The following is a 23,804-nucleotide window of genomic DNA, read 5'->3' as shown; positions in this document are numbered from 1 at the left end:
AAACTGGGAATTGTAAACGGCTCAACTGGATCAAAAAAAATCAAGAAAAAATTAAGGTTTCTTTCTGCAGTTGTGGTTGTCTCCAGCACGGTTGATGAGTTTGATGCTTTGCTCCCCATAGGAAATTGTAGTCATCAGAAATTTTCACAACCTTGATTTACCAAATGTGGACATCAAGTGGATTGGCCAGAGAGGATTGAGATGTCACTAATTGATACCATTGGTGAAAACCTTTTTGCATCTGCCACACCCTCACCTCATAATTCTGCACTGTGGTGGAAATGACCTAGGCACTTTGACTGGGGTAGGTCTGGAAATGCTTTTAAAGGACACCTTTGAGCAATTGATGGCACTTTTCCCACAAACTGCCTTGGTATATTCCAATATATGCCAAAGACAGAAATGGAAGTGGTCCAACCAATTTCGTCCACAATTTGAGAAAGCACGGAAACAGAAATCTGTTTCTGCTTACATGAGAGACTATGGAATGGGTTCAATATACAACAATAACTTGCGTTACAACATGCAAGATATCTACAGAGGAGATGGTGTGCACTTCTCAGATGAGGGGAATAGAATATCCCTCTGTTATCCCATCCACCACCTGCCACAACATCGACTTTTGCTCCTTGCAGTGCTATAACACTGGAACTGACACAACACAAAAGACCAATGGTATACATTGGTAAGTTCAATTGCTACTTTTTCGCCTCTGGAACTAATTTCTTTATTGTTGTTAATGACAGGGTAGCTGCATGTCTTTTCTCACACATCCCAGATGGCTCCATGCTCAGTATGTCAACCTATTCTTTCAAGTGATGTTATAGACATCCAAATTGGCCCTGAAGCTTGGCAGTGTAAGGATAGCACATTACGGTATGTTAGGCCTTGTTTTAACTCCCAAAATATCAATTTGTGTGCCTCTCAAAATGAGTAGTAAAATCATGTACCTGGCAATGTCTTCTTGATTTACAGTGACATACTCCCCTATGTACCTCTTTCTCCCCGGTCAGCGTATGTCAAACCACAGCCTCTGGTGTCAGCTTCCAAACACCCTCAAATGGGACAGCATGGGATATCCTGGCAGCAGCAATTAGACCTTCGACCATCCGTCCATCATTTAAGTCTGGAAACCTATGTTCCTAACTTCCACATCTCATCATTTGTTCTTTCTCTTTTCTCTTTTTTGTTAGTATATTAAATGTATAAAGACTTATTTCATGGTGGTGATGGAGCACTGGGCCCTGAAACTTAATCTCCTAGTCAAGACTTCAAAGATTTCTCCCCATTGGTCATATAGATCTTTATAAGCTGACATGAAGCATTGAAAGGAAGAAAACATCAACAATACATTTCTAACCTGTGAAGCCAATGTGATCCACAAAAGGATCAGAAGTCCCTGAATATAGTTATTTCATGTTATTTCGGCCTGCCAATCAATTCAGTATATTGGCACTTTTCCCTCTCTTTTTGACCTTTTTGTTTGCCTTTTTCCACCTGTTTTTTTCTCTGCTGCTGCTGCCCCGTGGGCCCCTCCCCCCAGCATGACCAGCGCGACCGGCCCAATCCAGCTCCCCTCCCCACTCCCGCCTCCCAGCTGTCCAGCCATCCCCGACCCCTACTTAATGGCGGCCGTTGTTGGGACAAGTGAGCAAGAACACTGACTCATTGTCAGTGAAATTGCTCTCCCTCCCTCACAGCTCCATCATTAAGTGAGACCTTCCGGCGAGCCCCTGCACTCTTAAGTGTTGGTGTTGGAGGCCATCCTCAACCCGCAGGTTTTACCTGCGCCTCATCCCTGGTGGTCCAGTAGACCTCTGTCTCCTTTCTCTCGCTCTGCTTTTTCTCTCATATTTCACTCGTTTTTTCCCTTGTTTCTATCGCTTCCTTTCACTCTCCTTCTGTGTATCTCCTCCTTTTCCACTTGTTTTTCCCTCATTTCAAGCTCCCCCTTCACTCTCCTTCTGTGCCTTTCCTCCGTTTTTCACCCACATCTCAATCTCCCCCTTTCACTCTTCTCTGTGTCCTCTGTGTCTTTCCTCCACTCTGTGTGCACTTTTGCTGTCTTATTGGTACTTTCCTCTCTCTTTCTGACCTTTTTCTTTGCCTTTTTCCACCCGTTTCTTTCCCTGCCGCTGCTGCCCCCATGGCCCCTGCCCCCCCCAGCACGACCAGCGCGACAAGCCCAATCCAGCTCCTCTCCCCGCCTCCCAGCTGTCCAGTCCTCCCCGATCCCTACTTAATGGCGGACGCTGTGTGGTGCACCAAAGGCAAGCCTGGCTGCGCTCGTCCGCGACCAGTGCCAGGAACCCTGGATCTCTGCACTGCCAACGCTACGACGCAACTGCACTACACACACTGCAATGCATCCTCCTCAACGTCCGATCCCTCCACAAACACGCCACCCAAATCTGAGACCTCCTCAACAGCACGACCTCGGACGTAGCGTTCTTCACCGAAACCTGGACCAACACCACCTTGGGACCGGACATCGCCATTTCCCAAGGATACAAGATCTCCAGGAAGGACCACCCCACCCACCAAGGAGGATGAATTGCCACTATCCACTAATCCACCCTCCGCCTGAGCACACTCCCCGACGAGCCCACAGACCTGATGGAACACCTTCCCTTCATGATACTGGCCAGCTACACATTTACCCTCCGAGAAACCCTCATCTACCAACCCCCTGGACCCCGCAGACTTTTCACCAACTCCATCACGGACATCATCGCCTGTATGCCATCGCGTCCACGAACTACACCTTACTGGGAGATCTCCACTTTCACCTCGACAACCAACTGGACCCCAGCACCACATCCCTCCTGGACAACCTCCACAACATTGGACTCTGCCAAATCGTGACTGAACTCACGCACTCAGCAGGACACACCCTCGACCCCCTCTTCACAACAGGAAACTCCATCACCTTCAGCCACACCACCAAACTCAGATGGACTGACCATCGATGCATCCCCTTCACCTTCAGAACAGCCACCATCCACAGACACCAGCACCTGCTCCCACGAATAAACTGGACCAGAATCAACAACGACCAGCTAACCTCATCCCTCAGCAACTCCACCCCAACCATCACGGAAAACGACAACCCCAACACTGCAGCCCGAACCCTGCACAGATGGATCTCCAACAGCGCCAACACCATAGCTCCCCTCAAGAGAAACAACAACACCCAAGCCAAGAAAGCTAGATGGTTTACCACCGAATTTCAAGAGACCAGACGCACTTGCCGCCGCCTTGAAAAGGCCTGGAGGAACACCAATTCCACAGAAGCCCACAACAACTTCAGAGCCGCCACCAACGCCCACCACCAACTCATCAGAAAATCGAGGAAAAAAGCGATTGAAGATAGAATCTACACTCATGCACACAACAGCAAAGAACTCTTAAACATCATCAAGGAGTTCACCCAACCCACCAGCGAGTCCACTGACATCCCTCCCTCACAAGATCTCTGCGACAAACTCAGCACCTTTTTCCACCACAAAATCAGGAGCATCTACGATAACTTCGACGAAGACAACCAACACACGGAACCCTCACTAACCACCCCTGACACCCTGAAGCCAGCGATTTACAACTGGGCCATCCTCACCACCGAAGACACACTGAAGACGATGAAGTCAATCCACTCCGGGGTCCCCACGGACCCCTGCCCCCACCACATTTTCAAGAAAGCCGATGACCCCATCGCACCCAAGCTCTGCCACACCATCAACTGCTCCCTGGAAACCACCTTGTTCCCCAATGGCTCGAAACACACCGAGATCAACTCCCTCCTGAAGAAACCCTCAGCGGACCCCACCGACCTCAAAAACTACAGACCTATCTGCCTCCTCCAGTTCCCAACGAAAGTTATTGAGAAAGCCATCAACAGTCAACTTGCCACATTCATCGAAGAGCACAACATCCTCGACTCCTCCCAATCCGGCTTCAGAAAAAAAACACACTAAGGAAACACCCCTCCTCGCTGCAACAGATGACATCGCACCCTACTAGGCAAAGGAGAAACAGCAGCCCTCATCTTTCTCGACCTATCAGCGGAGTTCAACACAGTTTCTCACCGCACCCTAATACTCAGACTCCACGATACAGGGATCCAAGACAAGGCCCTCGACTAGATCCGCTCCTTCCTCTATGACAGAACGCAGTGGGTAAGATTCCCCCCTTTCCTCTTGGACCACACACCAACCTCCTGCGGAGTTCCCCAGGGATCCTCCCTCATCCCTACGCTCTTCAACGTCTACATGGCTCCGCTCGCCCCCATCGTCAGAACCTACGGACTGAACATTGTGTCATACGTAGACAACACCCAACTCATCCTCCCCCTATCCAAGGAACCCAACACTGCCAGACACAACTTTTGAGAAGGCATGGAAGCCGTCACGAAATGGATGAAAAACAGCTGCCTACAACTAAACACCAACAAAACGGAAGTACTCATCATGGGCTCAAACCCCGATGCCTGGACGACACCTGGTGGCCCCCTGCCCTCGGAAGCCCACCCACCCACACCGACCATGCACGCAACCTGGTAATCATCCTGGACTCAGAGCTCAAAATGGACCACCAGATCAACTCAGTCTCGTCCTCCTGCTTCTACACCCGCAGCCTTCTACATAAGACCTTCAAATGGATCCCCTTTGAACACAGAAAGACCGTCACTCACGCCTTGGTCACCAGCAGACTCGACTACGCCAACGCACTCTATGCCGGAATAAACAAAAACCTCACCCGCAAGCTACAGAACATCCAAAAGGCTGCCCCAAAACTGGTCCTCAACCTGTCAAGACTCTGCCACATCCCCCAGCACTTGCGCACACTTAACTGGCTCCCCATCGAAGCTAAAGTCACCTTCAAGATGGTCTCCATGCTCACAAGGCCCTCCATGACACCGGACCAGCATACCTGAACAGCCGAAATTCCACATACCCCAAAGGACCGTATGATCACCCCAGCTCTCATACGCCGCAATCCCCTGCTCCAGAAAGACCAGATCGGGAGGCTGCTCCTTCTCCTTCCTCGCGGCCAGAGCCTGAAACGACCTTCCGCTCCACCTCAGACAGACAACATTGCTCCCCATCTTTGCAAGAAACCTCAAAACCTGGCTCTTCGACAGACCCCCTCCCTGATGGACCCGTACCTGCGCCCCCCCCCCCCCCACCCCCAGCACCTTGAGACCCTTACGGGTGAGTAGCTGCGCTTAACAAACACCCTGATTTGATTTGATTTATATGCGTAACCTAAAAATAGATTCAGTAAATAAAACAATATAAAAGGTAAGCTGAGGAATCTCAGAATGTTAAGGCACAACAGAATGACATATCGAATTAGATTAATCACAATTGTATAAACAAAAATTAAAGTATACAGGAATTCCATAAAGAGACTTAGGAAAGGGAAGTTCTCTCCTCCAAACATAAACCAAACATAGGGTCCTCGATCAAGGGACTCTAAATTGGGAGCACAGAAGAAGAAGGTATCAGAATGATCAGACTTCAGTAAACGCCCAAAAATAAAAAGGAAGCAAGTGTTTAGCAAAAAACTTCACACTTGAAAAAATAGGGCAAGCAGAGAGGTCTGTACCTCTCTAAATCGAAAGGGAATCTGCTCTACCTTCAGCTGTGTGAACACCAACATAAAGGTAACAAGAGATTCAGAAGCGTTCTAGTCTCCCTCACACCACCAGGTACCAATCAGAACACTCTTTGAGTGATCTGCAACACGGCTTCAGCTTTACATCTCATCAGACTAAAGCTTCAGTTCTCAACCTTGACCAACTTACCATCCTGGTGCATGATGAACAGAAGGCTTCTTTCAACCATTGTTTCTCCACATTTGCGACCAAGTTTCCCCCAGGCCTCTCCATCAGCTGTCCAATACAGACATTAAACCTTTCTCTAGCTAATGTAAATTATGATAATAAACCTGCAAGAAAAAGAGAAAACATGCTGGCGAGACAAAGGGCATTTCAGCTGAGGCCTTTAATTAAGCTAACTTTAGTTAAGCATTTAATGTGCATTTCGAATATATGGTTGTACATGCACACTTTTAGCTTTAAAATAACTTCGATGTGAGAAACAATTACATGTTTGCATATGCAAGTGTTTTTTTAAGTAATATGTGAATAAAGAAACACATGTCATGTTTAAAATAAACATTAGTGCACACACATATATAAATCTCTAGTTTCTACAGTGAATACATTCAGTAATGCGTTCTATGCTTCACACAAGTTAATAAAATGAAGGCCTCAGTGAATGTCATTTCTGGTGCACGTATTTAATTGCACTTCTGTGGCCTGTAATAGTGGAGTCTAGATTATGTTGCTCCAGTGGTGTGTAAACTCCAGTATGTCTTTCTAATCTATCTGCATTGGTGTTAATAATAATTTATATAGATTGCTAATATCAACATCTTATCTTATCATCTTATTTCTATGACTGCAGGTTCGAAACTTCGGAAACACCATTTACAAGGACCCAGGTTCAACAGCCAACCTCAATGAGGATCTCCAGTAGTCATCTCTGTGACTAAAGCTGGTGAGTTAACATTGTTGAGATATAATAATCTCATCCACTGATCAATACTCAATAGCATATGTTGACTTAGACTCACGTGGTACTAACATTATTGATTATTTGAAAAACAATATTTATGAAATGTATTGTGTTGCAGCCAGCACTGCTCACAAAGAAGAGAAAGAGGAGGAGCAGAAGCTAAATGATGTGGAGGAGGACCTAAAAGGAAGAGGAGGCATTATTGGTACCACACATAAAATGCTAAAGAAGGCCACTTCACGGCCTGACTGCGCTGTTCCTATTAAATCATTCCTGAGCATTGCAGGTCCCGAGCCATTAGCTAAGCAGCCACAAATGCTACTTTTGCCTATGCAGCAGTCACCTCCACACAGCCCTAAAATCTCATGTCTCTCTGTACAATCTCTTACATACTTCTGCTTGAAAGTGCATCTTCAGTCTTCTCTCATCTTTCCGGAAGAGCGGACACCCCTGATGAAGAGCAGGTATCCCAATTCATGAATCTCCCACCCCCCTACAACCTCACAGGTGTCACTCATTCCCGTGCAGATCAACATGTTTGCCCAATAAGGCGGCCAAGCATTGGGGGGGACATGGGGGTGGTGTGAGCTAATGCTGGCCCCTTGGAGCAACTGTTTTACCAGCAACAGAGTAATCTGCTGCTGTATATGCGTGCTATGGGGGCTAGTCAGTATCAGATCTCTGACTCACTTTAAGGACTCCTTCAGATATTTGATGGGCAGGCCAGAGCGTTGGATAATTTTTCCAAATCTTAATAAAACATGAACCAACAACATCTACGAACATTTAGGGAAAATAGTGCAAGTACACCATACTTTGGCCATGAAGATGATAAAGGCATTAGGCAAAAATTACTAATGTAAATCTTAAGAGATAACCCATGCAGGAGATTATACAGAGACAACCCCACCACCTGCACCACCACCCAGAACATGAGCACTATCTCATACATTCTTACCACCAGCAGTGCGTAAGCAGAGTAGTATGAGAAAGCTCCTGTAATTACTGTGTTCTCTCTGTGCCTAAAACATATTCACCATCACCATTTTTAGCTGCTCCCTGCTGATAGGAGCAATGCTGACTCCTGATGGAGGCGGGAAGCTGGCTGGGGTAGTGGGGGTCTTAGGACTCCCCCTGCTGCCCCCAAACATAGTTTAGTGTTTAGTGGGAGCCCTGGGTGGGCACCAGGGAACCCACCCTTTGATGACCAAGCCCAGGGGGATAGGGTCCCTGGGGCCGAAATCAGCCCGGGAAGAGTATGCCCCCTACCCATTTAAAAAGGTGTTGCACTCCAAGGGATGGGGTCCCCGGGACTTAAACCCGCCTGGGGAGGTGGGATGCATGCCTCCTCCTTCTTTAGAAAAAGGCTGGGCCCCAGGATATTAGGTCTCCAGGGCTAAAATCGACCTGGGGAGGGCGCAGTGTGCCACCCTCCCCCATAAATATAAAGCTGGGCCGTCGGGTTCCCAAGGACAAAAACAGCCCAGGTTGAGGGGTCACGTACTCATTCCCCTAAAACAATGCACCAGGGATGGGGTCTCTGGCAATAAAATCGGCCTGGGGGCATGTGTTCGCCTTCCCAAAAGAATGTCCTGGGCCCGGGGATGGAGTCTTCCGGGCTGAAATTGGCCCCATGAAGGTGGCTACATGCCCCCTCCCCATGAGTAGTGCAACATCCTAGGGGATGGGATCCCCATAGCCAAAATCAGCCTGGGGAGGGGGCCTTGGGCCCCTACCCCCTAAGAAATGTGCCAGGCCCTGGGTAACGAGGTCCCTGGGGCAAAAAGTGGCCCAGGGAGGGGGCCGGCAGGTTGGCTGCCTTCAGGGGGTTGCGCCCAACACCCCCTACATGCACAGCCAAAGACTGTGCACAGTGTGGGGTTGGCTGCATGTGGGGATTGGTCACAGTGCCGGTTGTATTAACATATGGTAATTTTATATTAATTTGCATTAAAACAACTAGAAATTGACTGAATAAAACAAATGTTAGGGGGATGTTATAGAGAGGAGAGAAAATAACAACCTGAGAGAGAAAATAACAACCTGACAGCTTTTAGAAAGCTATTAAAAACGCATTTGTTTGCAAGAGCTTAGCGCCCTGCCCTGCTGCCTGAATGGTTCTAGCTAAAGCGCTGCGAGGCCTCAGGGTAGTTACGCACTATATAAGTTTAATTTTCATTTCATTTCATAGTTAGGAATTAGCATTAAAAAGCTGTAGAAATTCATTGGAAAAACCCAAGGTTACAGTGACGATATAGCTAAGAAATAGAATTTAAAAAACTTAGAAATTCACTTAAAGACCAAAGGATACAGGGATGTTATAGTAGTTTGTCAGTGAGGAAAGGAGCACACACCTAGGTGCAAACACGGGAGACGCACCTTGAGACAATTTTGACTACAGGGGTCTTCCTTCCCCCTTCCTCCTATGGGGCATGTAGGTTCCTGTCCTAGGGCTTAAAAAACGCAATCCTTTCTCAAGTGGAGTGTGACATAGGTCACCCCACGAAGTGGTACCTTCTCCCCCCCCTTTTATTTTTATAGGTCCTGATGAATGCCACGGACCCAACTGGGCCAAACGGCAGAAACATGTAGACCATATTCACTATGGTGGAGGACAATAAAATCCCCATTACACCGTTCAATTGCTTTTAATAACATATAGCTGTCAATCACATTAAATCTTATTTGGTAACTATAATGGTTTTTAATCTCACTCACTCTTTCACGGGCCCCCACTTAGTTTAGAAGTGCGTCCCTGTCGTCAGGTGATAGCCCGCCCTCTACCAAACCAAGTTTCTAAAGGGCGAGGACTGGCCAATAGTGAAGCATGACACCTGGTGGTGTGTAAGACCAGTCCTTCACTTTTTGTGAGATGCCCACACTCACAATTTAACACTTGAGCACCTCGGTTTCTATACTGGGAGCGGCCTCATGTGTGTTAAACATGTTATAGTAGTTACCTTGGGACATGAGTTATAGTTACTTGGGATAACTATATTGATGTTTGTAAAATCTAAATCTAACTATACCGTCCCTAAAACCTTTGTTTTTTAAGTGAATATGAACGAAAAAGGTTGACACCGAAACGCGTCTGTTGGTTGTGCAAGTTTTTTGTGGAAATAAACAACAGAAACGACACCCAGGAGTGCTTTTCTTCTTTTCACGGGACTGTGGCATGAGAAGCCAAACTTGGAGTAATACATATATATATATATATATACATATATATTACCTACTGGCGGTCGCCAGTAGGTAGTTATAGTTAGGATTGTTTTCCATAGGGAAATCGCAACATTCTATTGGGAATAACTTTGGCGCCGGTTGAGGAATCTGCCTGAAATTGTCCTCAAATGTGCCTCGCGGCGCTCCGGTCCTTCCCTGAAAGTTTGGGGGGATTCGTTAAGCGGGGGCCGAGATAAAAGGGGGGTCCCAAAACATGTTTTCCCCATGTTAATTTCCATAGGGCGGTTGGACTCACTTTTAGCCCGAACGGCTGTTGAAAATAGCAATGTGTATGTACATAAGCGGCGTTCATTTGTGTTCACAGTACCCCTTGTTGTAAGCAGAACGGATATCGCTAAAACACTGACTGTGTTATCCCGCTAGCATAGACCCATGCACACACGTACACGACAGCCATTTTAGGTATCATGGTCTCCTTGTTCACGATCGATCGTCGGCACACTTCCCTGACCCTGCAAGCTTCCCCCATGCACCCTGACCGCCCCCGCTCTCACATGCACAAGTCATGAGCCCTCCCCTCCCGCATGACTCTGTCTCTAGGAATCACACCCCGTGTCTGACCAACACCTTCTTTCCGTCCATGAATACCCCTCCTTTGATGACCCCTTCCTCTGAGCCCGACTGCCTGTACGAACCACTGGTCATCCCTTAGCCTGAGGATACAGTTCATTGCCCACTACTGTATACACTCGACTCTCTTGAAAGGAGCCACTATTGATCATGACCTCCCCAACCCCTGAGATTCGATCAGGCGCACACATTCCAATGGAATCAGCAGAACACTCAGCTGCATGACAGCCCCCTCCTATTGTATGGAGGATAAGGGCCCCTACTGTAGCCACGTGATGGAATATCTTCGTACTTCACAATGTCTTGATTGTAATAAAGGATGCCTGTGTGCCACAAACCTGTGTATAAAAGACGAAGCCTCAGAGAAACTTGTTAGAGCACCTCCTGAAGACACTATGAGAGTGTCCGAAATGACATGCTCTCCTCATGAGAAATAAACTCTGTTCTTGTTTTCCTGCCTTCAGCGCCCGTCTCTTTATTTGGTAATTATTCAAGATGGGAACTAAGAGTCGCCCTGCACCAGCAGCCTGGGCATCAGGTGCGTTATGGGCTGACTTTTCCACAATTGGCGTCCCAACGCGGGGTCCATCAGCGACATAAGGTCCGGTAAGAGAGGTCCAGACGATGGGGTGAACGTCTAAATGATTGGAGTATACCTGCCTTGAGAGGGCCCTCGTCCGGCTGCCGATTGAATGAACTTCACCGATTCTGAACGGACCTCTCTCAAGTGACCTATTGTCCTGACTGGAATCCCACAGGACTGCTGCGGTAAAAACATGGAGAAAAGAGAACGATCGGGCGCTGGAGAAAGGAAGGCGAAGAACTGTCCACATGGTCCGGTCCGGGTAAGGTCGTGACACACGACAAATTGCGAAATTGATTGTTTGATTGTTTGAAAATACTAGTATTACTCACTTTATTGTCTCTGAGAGATTCTCTATTTGCAAACAAGCACAGAGTCGCCATACTCTGTTTAGTCTTTGCAGATAGTGAAGGATAGGTAATGCAGACTTTTGTCCCCATTGTAATCCGTCATACCTATTTTTCTCCCCATTGATTGATTGTTTGATCGAGCATTGAATTGTTCGAAGTTGGTTCTCTTAAGGATCTTCTCTGCCTGCAAACGGGGAAGAATAGGAATATTCTCTCTCCCTTTGCAGATGGTGAAGGGTAGGTAACGCAAGCTTTTAACCCGTCGTGCCTATTTCGTTCCTCATTGATTGATTGGTTGTCCGAACATTGACTGTTTGGAATTGTTCTTTTTGGAGGTATTCTCTGTTTGCAAATAACATGGAATAGAAATGTTCTGTCTAGTCTTTGCAAGTAAGGAAGGGTAGGTAATGCGGACCTTTGTCCCCCGTTGTAATCTGTCATGCCTATCTACTCCCCACTGATTGATAAACCAGTTCCACCCGGACCATTTATTGGAGGTAGGTCATCTGGCTCGGCCAGGAGGGTACCCCTAATACAAAAGGACAAATATAAAAATGCGGATTAGCCGCTGTATCGTGCTAGCAAATAAAAGAAAAAATAAATAAATAAATAAAAATCGTTAGGAAAAAGAAAAGGAATAGAGTGAAATCAGTAGGCCGCTGATGAAATCTTCTTTTCAACCTCACTGAAATGAAAACATAGGGAACAACCCCTAAGGAAATACGAAACTGGTGAGGAAAGCCGAACTCAACGCTATGACTTCGAGACAGCTTGGCTCCACCACCCACCCCGCCCAATTAACGACAAACCTTAGGCGAATAATAGAAAATATACAACACTATAGCAAAGTAACAGGTGAACACGTTTTATTTATAAACAAACAGAGAAAAAAACATTTAAGCAACTATTTACATGACAAACGGCTGCAACGGCAAACGAAACCCACAATGCATTCCGCCGTCTGCCTGACGCCGTTCCAGTCATTCCTTCCCCAAAGTAGCAATGTTGGGCTACTTTGGGCTACTTTCTAGTAGTTTTTGGGCGTTTTTATGTCTACAAAACCCATCAGGGGCGGTGGGGGTGGAAGGACCACTACGCGAATAGCCCGAAGGCGGCGCCACACGCCAAGGCCTGCCCCACCGGATGAACCAAGGGACCCGTTCCTGGGGCCAGGGCAAAGAGCGTCCGGCCACCATCAACCGGAGGCCCGGCCCGAAAACGTACTGGGCGCTTCTTTCTTTTATAATGGCTGCGACAACCCTGGGGGGGGATGTCTTGCACATGCCTCCGACCCCCCCCCGTCCTCATCGCCTGGTCCGGCCATAACAAATGTCAAGCGAGACGCCGTGGGGTGCACCGGGAGGGAGAGGCGGCGCGAACGAGCCTCTCCCACCTCCCCAGGTGGAGGCTCCCCAGCTGCGCCCTCAACGCTCCTCGCACCCGGCAAAGGGTTTGTCCACTCTTGCGGTGCAGCGACGCTCCACGCACCCGGAAAAGGGTTCGTCCACTGTGGCGATGCTGCGACACCTCGCCCGGCAGGTTGGAGCCCGTCTGCTCATTTGACCCCGCGATCGCCGGTGGCTGCCGAACTCTCAAAAAGGCGGTCGACCTTGCAAGAGCGGGCCCAGCATGAAGGAATGGCCCGGCTGCTTGTGGATGCCACCATCATAAAAGTTCTCCTCGTCCTTGAAGATTCTAGAGGAGCCGCGGGAGTCCCCGACTCCCGCAGATACCCCCGATGGGGAATGACTGCCATAATTGCCCATGGAACGATGGAAATGTAGCCGCAGGACGTCGGCGCTCCCATGCTGCCGCCAGCTTCAGTTCGAATGACTAGAATCCTGCAGACTACAGTTCGGATCAGTTCCGGTGAAAACACAGTATGACCCGGTAGAAAAGATTGTTGCCTCCCTCCCCTTTTGACTGATGGTTCAGACCACCGATCTTTTCTTTTGCCCTTTAAACTGAACTTTTTGGACTGCCAAAAGGAAGCTCTGGGCCAACCACGAGTTAGTGGAGATTTAGACTATGCCTGGATCTGCCTGACTGCACCCAAAATGGTGCCGATGCAAATTAAACTCTCAACTCCTTATTGTACCCCGATTGCTCAGCCTTGGTGTCATAGGATATGTATGAAGTTTAAAAAAAAAAAAAACATATAGATTGATATAGGATGTGTACTGATTATAAGTTCGGACAATGGATTGATATAGGATGTATACTGTCAGCTCGGACAATGAATTGATATGAGATGGGTACTGATTGTGTGTTCGGACAATGAAGGACAATGAATTGACATGAGATGGGTACCGATTGAACATTCGGACAATGAATTGTTGTTAAGTTTTGGCGCATCATGATTATTGAAAGTTCGAAATTTCAATGCTTATGATACTCGCTCACACTAAAGATTCGATATGATTTTTATTGCACTTGGCGCACTTTTTATGAAATTAACGACCACCGACTCCATTAAGTTTTCCACTAATAAAGTATCCCCACATCTACAGTTCCAGCCTGCTCCGTGGCCGGCCCACGGGGTTGTAGGCCCGTATTTGTACACCGACATTCTTATTAAAGATTTTTGGAAAAAGCAAACGTAGTTGTCACGCGTAAGTTGATAAGTTTCAAATGAATGATCGCTATTTCCGATATAACTAAAAATACAGGTGAAATGGCTCAGCTCGATTAGTTAAGGGTTAAAACATATAGTACGCAGAAATAGTGCAAATATGAATGGTCCAGGTTTTTGTTGTATGTATTTTGCACATTTTTGTACAGCCCAAAGCAACCGCTAAAAAAAAAAACCCTGGAATTCAGCCTATACTTTATATGCTACCTGTATCAGGAAAATTGTGCTAAAATGTCCCTAAGTCGCCCCGAAGGAGTGCCACCTGGCCTCCCTACATACGGTCCATAATGCCACACACCGGCTTCCGATAATCATCTCTCACACACTAAAAGGTTCATCTGGGCTTAAATGCCGAGTTGGCAAGAAACTGCGCCCCGTGGAGATAGACCGAGTATGTAGTAAGTAAAAGCCTTTTCAGGTTTATGCGCGCTGATGTGTTTTTAAATGTTGCCCCCGCCCCCTTCTTTTTCCCTCTTTCTGCAGGTTACTTTGGAACATCGATTAAAAATACGAAAAGGAAAATGGTGATCTAACGGACGAAGAGACGGGAAAAAGGCGTTTGATTATGGTACCTAACCACGACAAACCCCGAATAATGCAACCAAAAATGACGTACAATAATGAATACATTCCTACGTTTAACTAAATAGGGAAAGTTTAGGGAATATTCCGAGGTAAGGTTTACACAAGTATCCTCCGCCGAGAGGACTAGGAATATTGCCAATATTTAAAAACCTACTACCTCCTTCTTCGCATCCTCATAGACATGTAACTCAAAGCTGCCCCATTGTTCTCCAACTGACACCGACTATTGTCTCAGCCTGGAAACACATTTGCTAAAATGACTCGAAAATACCACCGTGAGCATTAGCCCGACCAGGTTAGTCCATGACCAAGTGGCAGAGATGTAAGTATGTGCAACCACAACCTCCAGTAAAGGCAGCCGACAATAAAAAGAAAAGAAAAAGTAAAGAGAGCTTAGGATGCTGAGAATGCGCAGCGTACAGAAAGAGATCATTTTGACCAATAACTGTTCTATGTTTTGTCTTGGATTTTTTGTATATAATACATGTACTGTCTCCCCGTCTGAGTTTGTGTGTACGTGATGCATGGATCTACGTCATCCCTCTGCCTGTGTTTCCGTATTACTTAACCCCTGTTGTTCTGTGTTGTGCGCGCACTGAATGGCCCATTATTGTACACGTCTCTCTCTCTCTCTCTCTCTCTCTCTCTCTTTCTCTCTCCATGTCATACGTGTACCGAATGGACCATTTAGAGTGCGGTCTCTCTCTCTCTCTCTCTCTCTCTCTCTCTCTCTCTCTCTCTCTCTCTCTCTCTCTCTCTCTCTCTCTCTCTTTCTCTCTCCAAAAGCCCCCTGTTCCCTCTTTCCTTGTATGGTGACGTTGTGCCCCTCCGGCACAAAACATAATTGGGTTTCCTCGAACACAAAGGTGTTCAGCAAAATTGACCGAAACCAAAACGATTGTGACTCGCCATATTACTACCTCTCCTTTCTGCAAAACGATAGAACCCGAGTTGGTAATGAAGGAAAGGACAGGTAGGACGACGGACGTCCCCTAATCTGGCCTTTTATAGGGGGACTATAACATCAATGGTCTTCTGTCTCTCAGTTCGTTAGAAATGCGATCCCCAATGCCCCGATTGCTCCACCCCCCTGCACCTAAGTGCGGATGTCCAGAGTACCCCACTTCTCCCGATCGACCCCAGCTCCCTGTCCAAAGCGCCCACGCTTCCCCCGATTAACCCCAGCCTCATGTCAGCTACCCACGAAACGTAATTGATGACCTTGATTAACGGTCATTCCCCAGGAAAGCCATGTTTAACATCTGCCCCCTTCCCCCTTCTTCATGACGATAACGCCCCTGCTTGCAAGAGTTAGCCGACCCCGAAGGGAAGTGTAAGACTGTCAGTACTTGGGTTAAAATGAAAAAGGGCGAGTCTCTACATAGGGGCACGAGTTTTGAGTGATGATATAATACACCATGTATAAAAGTCCAACTTCTCTCATCATATGTCGCGAATGAACGCTAAACAGGTCTATGAATTCAATAAGCAATGCCCTTCTACTGACTCCATAAGTGACGACTTCTGACTGTGACCGATGAACTTATTCCCCACCTACATAGGATTGGGGACGGAATTGAGATGTATAAATGTCTTCTCCTGCCAGTTTTTCTAAAACTTGTTTTCTACCCTTTCAAAGATACAATCACCGGAGGAGAGGAGCTGGATGTGACGCACAGCCTGGCCACAGATCATGAAGCACATGTGACCGCAACCAAAGGTGGAGCCGCAGAGCAACGAGACGCGGGACGAGGCACAACTCTCAAACTCGGCAGATGAAGGAATGAAGGGCTGCCTTGAAGCCCTCGACTTGCTGACCCACTCGTGCCTGAAGTCCCCGCCCCCTTTTTTGAGTCCGACTGATGGGCCTGCCTGCTCGTTGTCCTTTGCTCCCTTGGTCCCTTGGTGTGTTCAAAGATCTGGCCCCACTCCGCCCTCTCTTCCCTCGATTATCCAACAAACTCACCCTTTTTTTCGCATAAACTTTTGACTATAGAATGAGGTTTTGCCACGGAAAAAGAAAGACACGCAGGTGCCCAGCTTGAGGCACCCCTAAGAAAATAAGTTAGGAAACAGGACTGTGATCTAACAGCAGAGGACTGATCGCACCCTGCAACGTGTAAGGATGAATCCGAGCTGGAACTATAGCTCCACCGCCGGTGCTCAGCAGTGCCAACAAAAGAAGACGGACTCTGTTAAAAGACATTGCGACAAAGACCCTCCCCCTTTCCAGAACTTTCTACTCACCCCTTGCGAATTGAATCCCTCCCTCAACCATTTTGTATTGCCTTTTAGAATGTTTCATCGGTCACTCATGTAGTTAGTTTTTCAAAAGTCTCTTATAGTACTGACAAGACCCGAAGGTATCAGAGCATTTTTTCCTGTATGTTGATGTCACTGGAGAGAAAATGTGAACTTGATTGTATAATGTGTCGGGACATTTTTCCTTGATTCTACATCGACTAAATATTATGCCGATCTCTAGGCTTGTATGAAGAACCCAACAAATGTAAATTAACATGTATTGCATTCTGCCTATAGCATCGACTAGGTAGAAATTGAACTTGCTTATGTAAAAAAGCGGCGACTGTTGAAAATAGCAATGTGTATGTACATAAGCGGCGTTCATTTGTGTTCACAGTACCCCTTGTTGTAAGCAGAATGGATATCGCTAAAACACTGACTGTGTTATCCCGCTAGCATAGACCCATGCACACACGTACACGACAGCCATTTTAGGTATCATGGTCTCCTTGTTCACGATCGATCGTCGGCACACTTCCCTGACCCTGCAAGCTTCCCCCATGCACCCTGACCGCCCCCGCTCTCACATGCACAAGTCATGAGCCCTCCCCTCCCGCATGACTCTGTCTCTAGGAATCACACCCCGTGTCTGACCAACACCTTCTTTCCGTCCATGAATACCCCTCCTTTGATGACCCCTTCCTCTGAGCCCGACTGCCTGTACGAACCGCTGGTCATCCCTTAGCCTGAGGATACAGTTCATTGCCCACTACTGTATGCACTCGCCTCTGTTGAAAGGAGCCACTATTGATCATGACCTCCCCAACCCCTGAGATTCGATCAGGCGCACACATTCCAATGGAATCAGCAGAACACTCAGCTGCGTGACAGCCCCCTCCTATTGTATGGAGGATAAGGGCCCCTACTGTAGCCACGTGATGGAATATCTTCGTACTTCACAATGTCTTGATTGTAATAAAGGATGCCTGTGTGCCACAAACCTGTGTATAAAAGACGAAGCCTCAGAGAAACTTGTTAGAGCACCTCCTGAAGACACTATGAGAGTGTCCGAAATGACATGCTCTCCTCATGAGAAATAAACTCTGTTCTTGTTTTCCTGCCTTCAGCGCCCGTCTCTTTATTTGGTAATTATTCAAGATGGGAACTAAGAGTCGCCCTGCACCAGCAGCCTGGGCATCAGGTGCGTTATGGGCTGACTTTTCCACACGGCTGAATGGATTCCCATGAAACTTGGCAAAATTGTAGGGACTTGTAGCTCGATGTGCCTTTGCTATGTCTCAAGATATGTGCTCCAGTGGATTTTGAGTAATTTAGGTTAAAAAAAAATATATATCTAAAGCCGCGCACCGGTACGCGCCCCGGGGAGCGCTCCCGGCGCGCACCGCGAGTTCGCGCGCGGAAAGCTGATTGGCTCTCGGGTGTCTGTAAAAATTCCAAACAGTCCGGAGTGGCCGCCATCTTGTGTCTCGGTAGGATCGAGACACAAGAGGTGGCAAAAACAAAGGGGGAAATAACCAAAAGGGGGCGGGTAGACCCCCCCTGACCCCCTAGGTTTGATGTGGGGGCCATAAAAGGGTCCCGCAGGTCAAAAACATTTTTTTATTTTTTTTCAATTTTCGCGGGGGGAGCGCCCGGTACGCGCACCGGGGAGCGTACCAGGGAGCGTACTTTGGTGAAAAATAGTGAAAACAGTAGTGTAAAATAATCATTTTGAGTGATTAGAGGTAGGGTAGCTCTGAAAACAGCTTTTGGGTTCTGTGGCTGATTTAGGTACCTACAAGTACGTCCCACACACACCCACACGCACACAACCCCACACCCCCACACCCACACACTCCCCACACACACCTCACACACGCACACCTCCACCCACACCCAAACACCCCACACCCCCACACCGACACCTTACACATCCACACCCACACCCACACACCCCACACACCCACACACACACCTCACCCCCCCCACACACACACACAGACACCTCACAGACACACCCACACATCCCACACACACACTTCCCCCCACACACACACACACACCTCACAGACACACCCACACATCCCACACATAGACACACATCCTACACACATACCCCCCACACCCACACACCCCCCACACACACCTCACACACCCACACCTCCACCTACACCCAAACACCCCACACACCCACACCCACACTCACACCTTACACCCCCACACCCCCACCCACACCCACACACCCCACTCACCTACACACACCTACACACCTCACCCCCCCACACACACACATACCTCACAGACACACCCCACACATCCCCCACACACACCTCCCCCCCCACACACATGGGGAAAACTCAGTGAAACCGTAAAATAATAATTTAAAGTGCTTAGAGGTAGGGTAGCTCTGAATAGAGTTGTTGTGTTGTGTGGGTGATTTAAGTACCAACATGTAGGTACCAATGCAGAGTCTTAAATTCAATGTACACCTTTTTTGCTGTAGATATCTTGCATGTTGTTACAGAAGTTATTGTGGTATATGGAATCCATACCATAGTCTGTCAGGAAAGCAGAAACAGATCCTTTAAGTACTCCCTGAGAAGACCTAGGGGATCATGGGTAGTCTACCCTGCTCCCTTATGATGTTTTAAAATTGCACAGTATACTGTAAGTTTCACTTTATACTATAATATAAACATAATCATTTTGGTAGTACTTCATGAATTGGATATAAAAATGAATAATGTCTCAAACAATTTTTAATTATTAAATACAAATTTATTGGTTAGAATTGTCATAGTTCAATAAAACTTCCAGCATTAGATCATCTGGAATCTCCTCAAAAATGCATGTTTCAATATCTTGTAAACATTCAATAAATTGTTGATCCAAAGACTGATCCATTAAATATAACGCATCATTGGTGTCACAAGGAGTGCGCAGTGAAAAATGACGCATCGCTGTTTTCATAAATAAGGCCCTCAGTGTGCTTCCTAATCTGAGGTAACACTTACTTTATTTCCCTTTCTGTGTTCTTCACTCTTACTTTATTTCTAAATACACTGTTATGATTTTTAACCTCTTCATTTGTATCTTTTAATTTAAAATACATATTTTACTAATTATAACTTATTTTTTCTTCTCTCTTTCACAGATACAAAGTGTAGTAAAAAAATGTAATTAAAGTTACATTTATTATATGGTAATTCTTTACTTCACTTACCCTCTGTTCCCTTCCTTTGCTTCTTCACTCATTCTCTTTTTGTTAATTATTTACTTCACTCCTACACACACACCTCATCCCCCTCCCAACACATACACACACCTCTGACATACACCCCACACACACACCACCCACACACCTCATACACACACACACACACCCCACACACACTCCTCACACACACACACACATTGCATACACACACATACATCCCACACACATACCCCCCACACCCACACACCCCTCACCCATATCTCACACACCCTCACCCCCACCCACACCGAAACACCCCACACACCCACACCCACAGACACACCTTACACACCCACACCCCGACCTACACCCACTGACTCCTTATAAGTCACACACACTGCATTACTTACCTTTCTATGCTGTTTCACTCAGACCCATTCAGCCACTGTTTCCTTTACTCTCTCTGTCCTTTCTCTTTGTCACTCCCCATCTCTTATCCTAATTCAATTTTTCACCCTCTTTCACCCATCTTTACTTACACTCGCTGCTCTTTCCTCACCCTGCCTCACCGTTGTTCATTTATCCCGGTTCCGTCACTACCCTTCATTCCCCATTTTTTACTGTCCTTTCTTTTTCTTTCAACACCCACTCACATTCTCCCACTATCTCTACTTTAGTCTTCTTCCTCTCTCTTCCCTTCTTTTGCTCCCTTATTCATTTTACTTTTCTCACTTTCACCCTATTACACCTTCTCTGTTTTTTACTATGTAATAAACAATCCCTCTGTGTTTCTCCCTCTAGCTCTCTTTCTATTAACATTACTCTCTTTGTGTTCTTCCCTCATGCTAACTCCATTAATCTTTTTTTTCTTTTTTTTGGGTGCGCGCCCCGGTGCGCGTACCCTGAGGAAAAAAAATTGACAGAGATTCTTTAAAAATATAGGTTTATTTTTATAAATTAAAGGTAGTTATAAAAAGAACTGTTTTTTTCTTCTTTTTGTTGTTTTATATTTTTTTAATGTTTTTTTTAACATTTTGTACTTTTTTTGGCTTTTCTGAACAGTTTTATATATTTTTTTGTATTTTTAATGGGGAGAAACAAAAAAAAGGGAATTGAAAATGGCTCAACTGGAGCAAAAAACAAAAAACTGAAATAATTAGGGTTTTTTGGGGCAATTGTGGTTGTCACCAGCAAGGACGATGAGCTTTACGCTCTTTTCACCATAGGACATGAGTTTACCACAATGAATACATGTAATTCGGAAATCCTCAAATCGTGGTTGAATGCAAGGCATCGTCTCCGTTGTCTCTGGTCCCTATGGAGTGGGTTGCTTTCTTTTGGAGGTGGTCCTTGAAGATTGGGGGAGGTTACTGGCCAGTTCCCTGAACTCTGCAGCAGAATAGTTGCTCGGATGCTTGCGGGTCATGTGTCTAATCATGGTATTATTACCAAAAGAATATTTCTTGTTAGGGTTCCCCCTTGAAAGTTCCATGCCACAGATTAGGCAAGTCACCTTGGCCGCATTGACTTTTTTCTTGCCCTCTGGGATAGAAAAAAACTCCCATACAATGTGTGGCCTTGGCTGGTATGGATTATTGTCTTCATGCAGCCATCTTCTCCCCTCCTCCTCTTCCTCTTCCTCCTCCTCCTCTTCTTGACCACCAATATAATGTTGTGGTGGTCCTGTTGGTGGTGGTGGTGGTGGTGGTGCAGATGCTCCAGCTGCTGCTGCTACTGTAGCCATTTTAAAGTACAAAATATTTCTCTGAGTTGTTCAAACAGGTCTTCCTCAGTCAAAGGACAAAGTCAGAATAAAGAAAAAAGGTGGGGTCTTTCATCATTTGGAAAACAGAACTGTTCTGGACCAATGAAAAGTGGTATTTTCAAGTCACATGATCCGGGCTTTCATCATTTGGAAACCAAAACTGATCTGCACCAATGAAAAGTGTTATTTTCAGATCACATGACCCGACGCGCTTACGCTACGCGCCCCGGGGTGCGCCCGGGGGTGCGTAGCGTAAGCGCGTCAGGACGTTGCGCGATCATATGCGCTCGCGTGCTTCCGGGTGCGCTTACGCAGTGCGTCATATGACGCATCACGCGGTTACGCGAAACGTCACGATGTTGTTTTCGTTCGCGAGAATAGCGCTAACGGGACGCTCACCGGTACGCACCCCGGGGCGCGCCATAACATTACGCTTACCCGTGCGTTCACCGGTACGCTCCCCGGGTGTGCTCCTGGCCAAAAAAAAAAAAAAAAAAAAATTACATAATTATACAATATAAAATTCGATATAAATTTTTTTACTTTTTATACCTATAGAGATTTGCTATTAAAAAACCATTGACATTCACTGAAAACACCATAGGTTTCACACCAGTTATAGTTAGGAATTAGCATTTAAAAAACCTATTAAATTCACTGAAAAAACCATAGGTTTCACACCAGTTATAGTTAGCTGGAAATTTTACTCGCATAAAACCACTGAAATTCCCATGTTATAGTTAGTTGGACTCACTATAAGTTGCGCGTGCAATGCACTGCTGATGACTTCACATATTACATCACTCATGACATGGTCAGTGACATCACTGATGACATCACTGATGACACCATCCTTGTGACAGAGTTACAGACCTCCTTTCACTGTAATGTAACCCTTGAAACACATATTCAAAAATAGAAACTAAAATGTTCAAAAAAATAGAGATACCCATACCAGTTACAACAACCAATTCAATAATTCCACCATCTATATACACATCCACTCATTCACCAACAGTTCTATATAGTCACTCATACAAATACTCACTCATGATATGTAGTGATACACCTATACATCCTGTTACACACCGACAGTCATCTAAAAAATACTGTGACACATACTCACACATGCAAATAAACTATTAAACATTCATTTATTTGCATATACAGCTATACACACACTAGCAATTTACTTCTAAAGAAACTTACACATACTTACTCTCTTAAACAATCACTTATAGAAACACATACTAATTTAAACAGGAACTCTTACAATCTCTTACTCTCACATATACTCACTTATATACATCAATATTCACATATACTAGATTAAAACATATGTAGTTACTGATAAAGACACTAGTGAGACAGTCATTCACTCACTAACACACACATATACACACTCATCCACCCATACAGTCCTGCACATATGCTGTCTTTAAAACACATACAAAGAGAGAGTCAGTCATTCATGCATCTATGTGCTAGGTAATACCCCCACCAAACCATACAAACACTCATACTGATACTAAGAAAAACATCTAATAACCGATATACATACACATGTAGATACTCACCAACCCATGCAGTCACTTATACACAAAGTGAAACACTAATACGTATATTTAAATATTTAAACATTACTCACTAATATATGTATTCACTAAGATACACTTAATAAGCCAGTTAACCAATCACATTTTTTTTTATCCATGTAAACACTTATTTAAACATTTATTCTTCCATCAACTTTTACATATACATATATAACATATATTTATTTTTCAGAAAGACACACATTCACTGGATGGTGTCATCAGTGATGTCATCAGTGATGTCACTGACCATGTCATGAGTGATGTGATATGTGACGTCATCAGCAGTGCATTGCACGCGCAAGTTATAGTGAGTCCAACTAACTATAACGTGGGAATTTCAATGGTTTTATGCGAGTAAAATTTCCAGCTAACTATAACTGGTGTGAAACCTATGGGTTTTTCAGTGAATATATATATATCCCTGAGTGAGCAGCTGCCTTAAATGTCTGGGGTCCAC

Source organism: Lissotriton helveticus, chromosome 6 (genome assembly GCF_964261635.1).
Source record: "Lissotriton helveticus chromosome 6, aLisHel1.1, whole genome shotgun sequence".
Classification (NCBI taxonomy): domain Eukaryota; kingdom Metazoa; phylum Chordata; class Amphibia; order Caudata; family Salamandridae; genus Lissotriton; species Lissotriton helveticus.
This window is presented reverse-complemented; position numbering follows the sequence as displayed.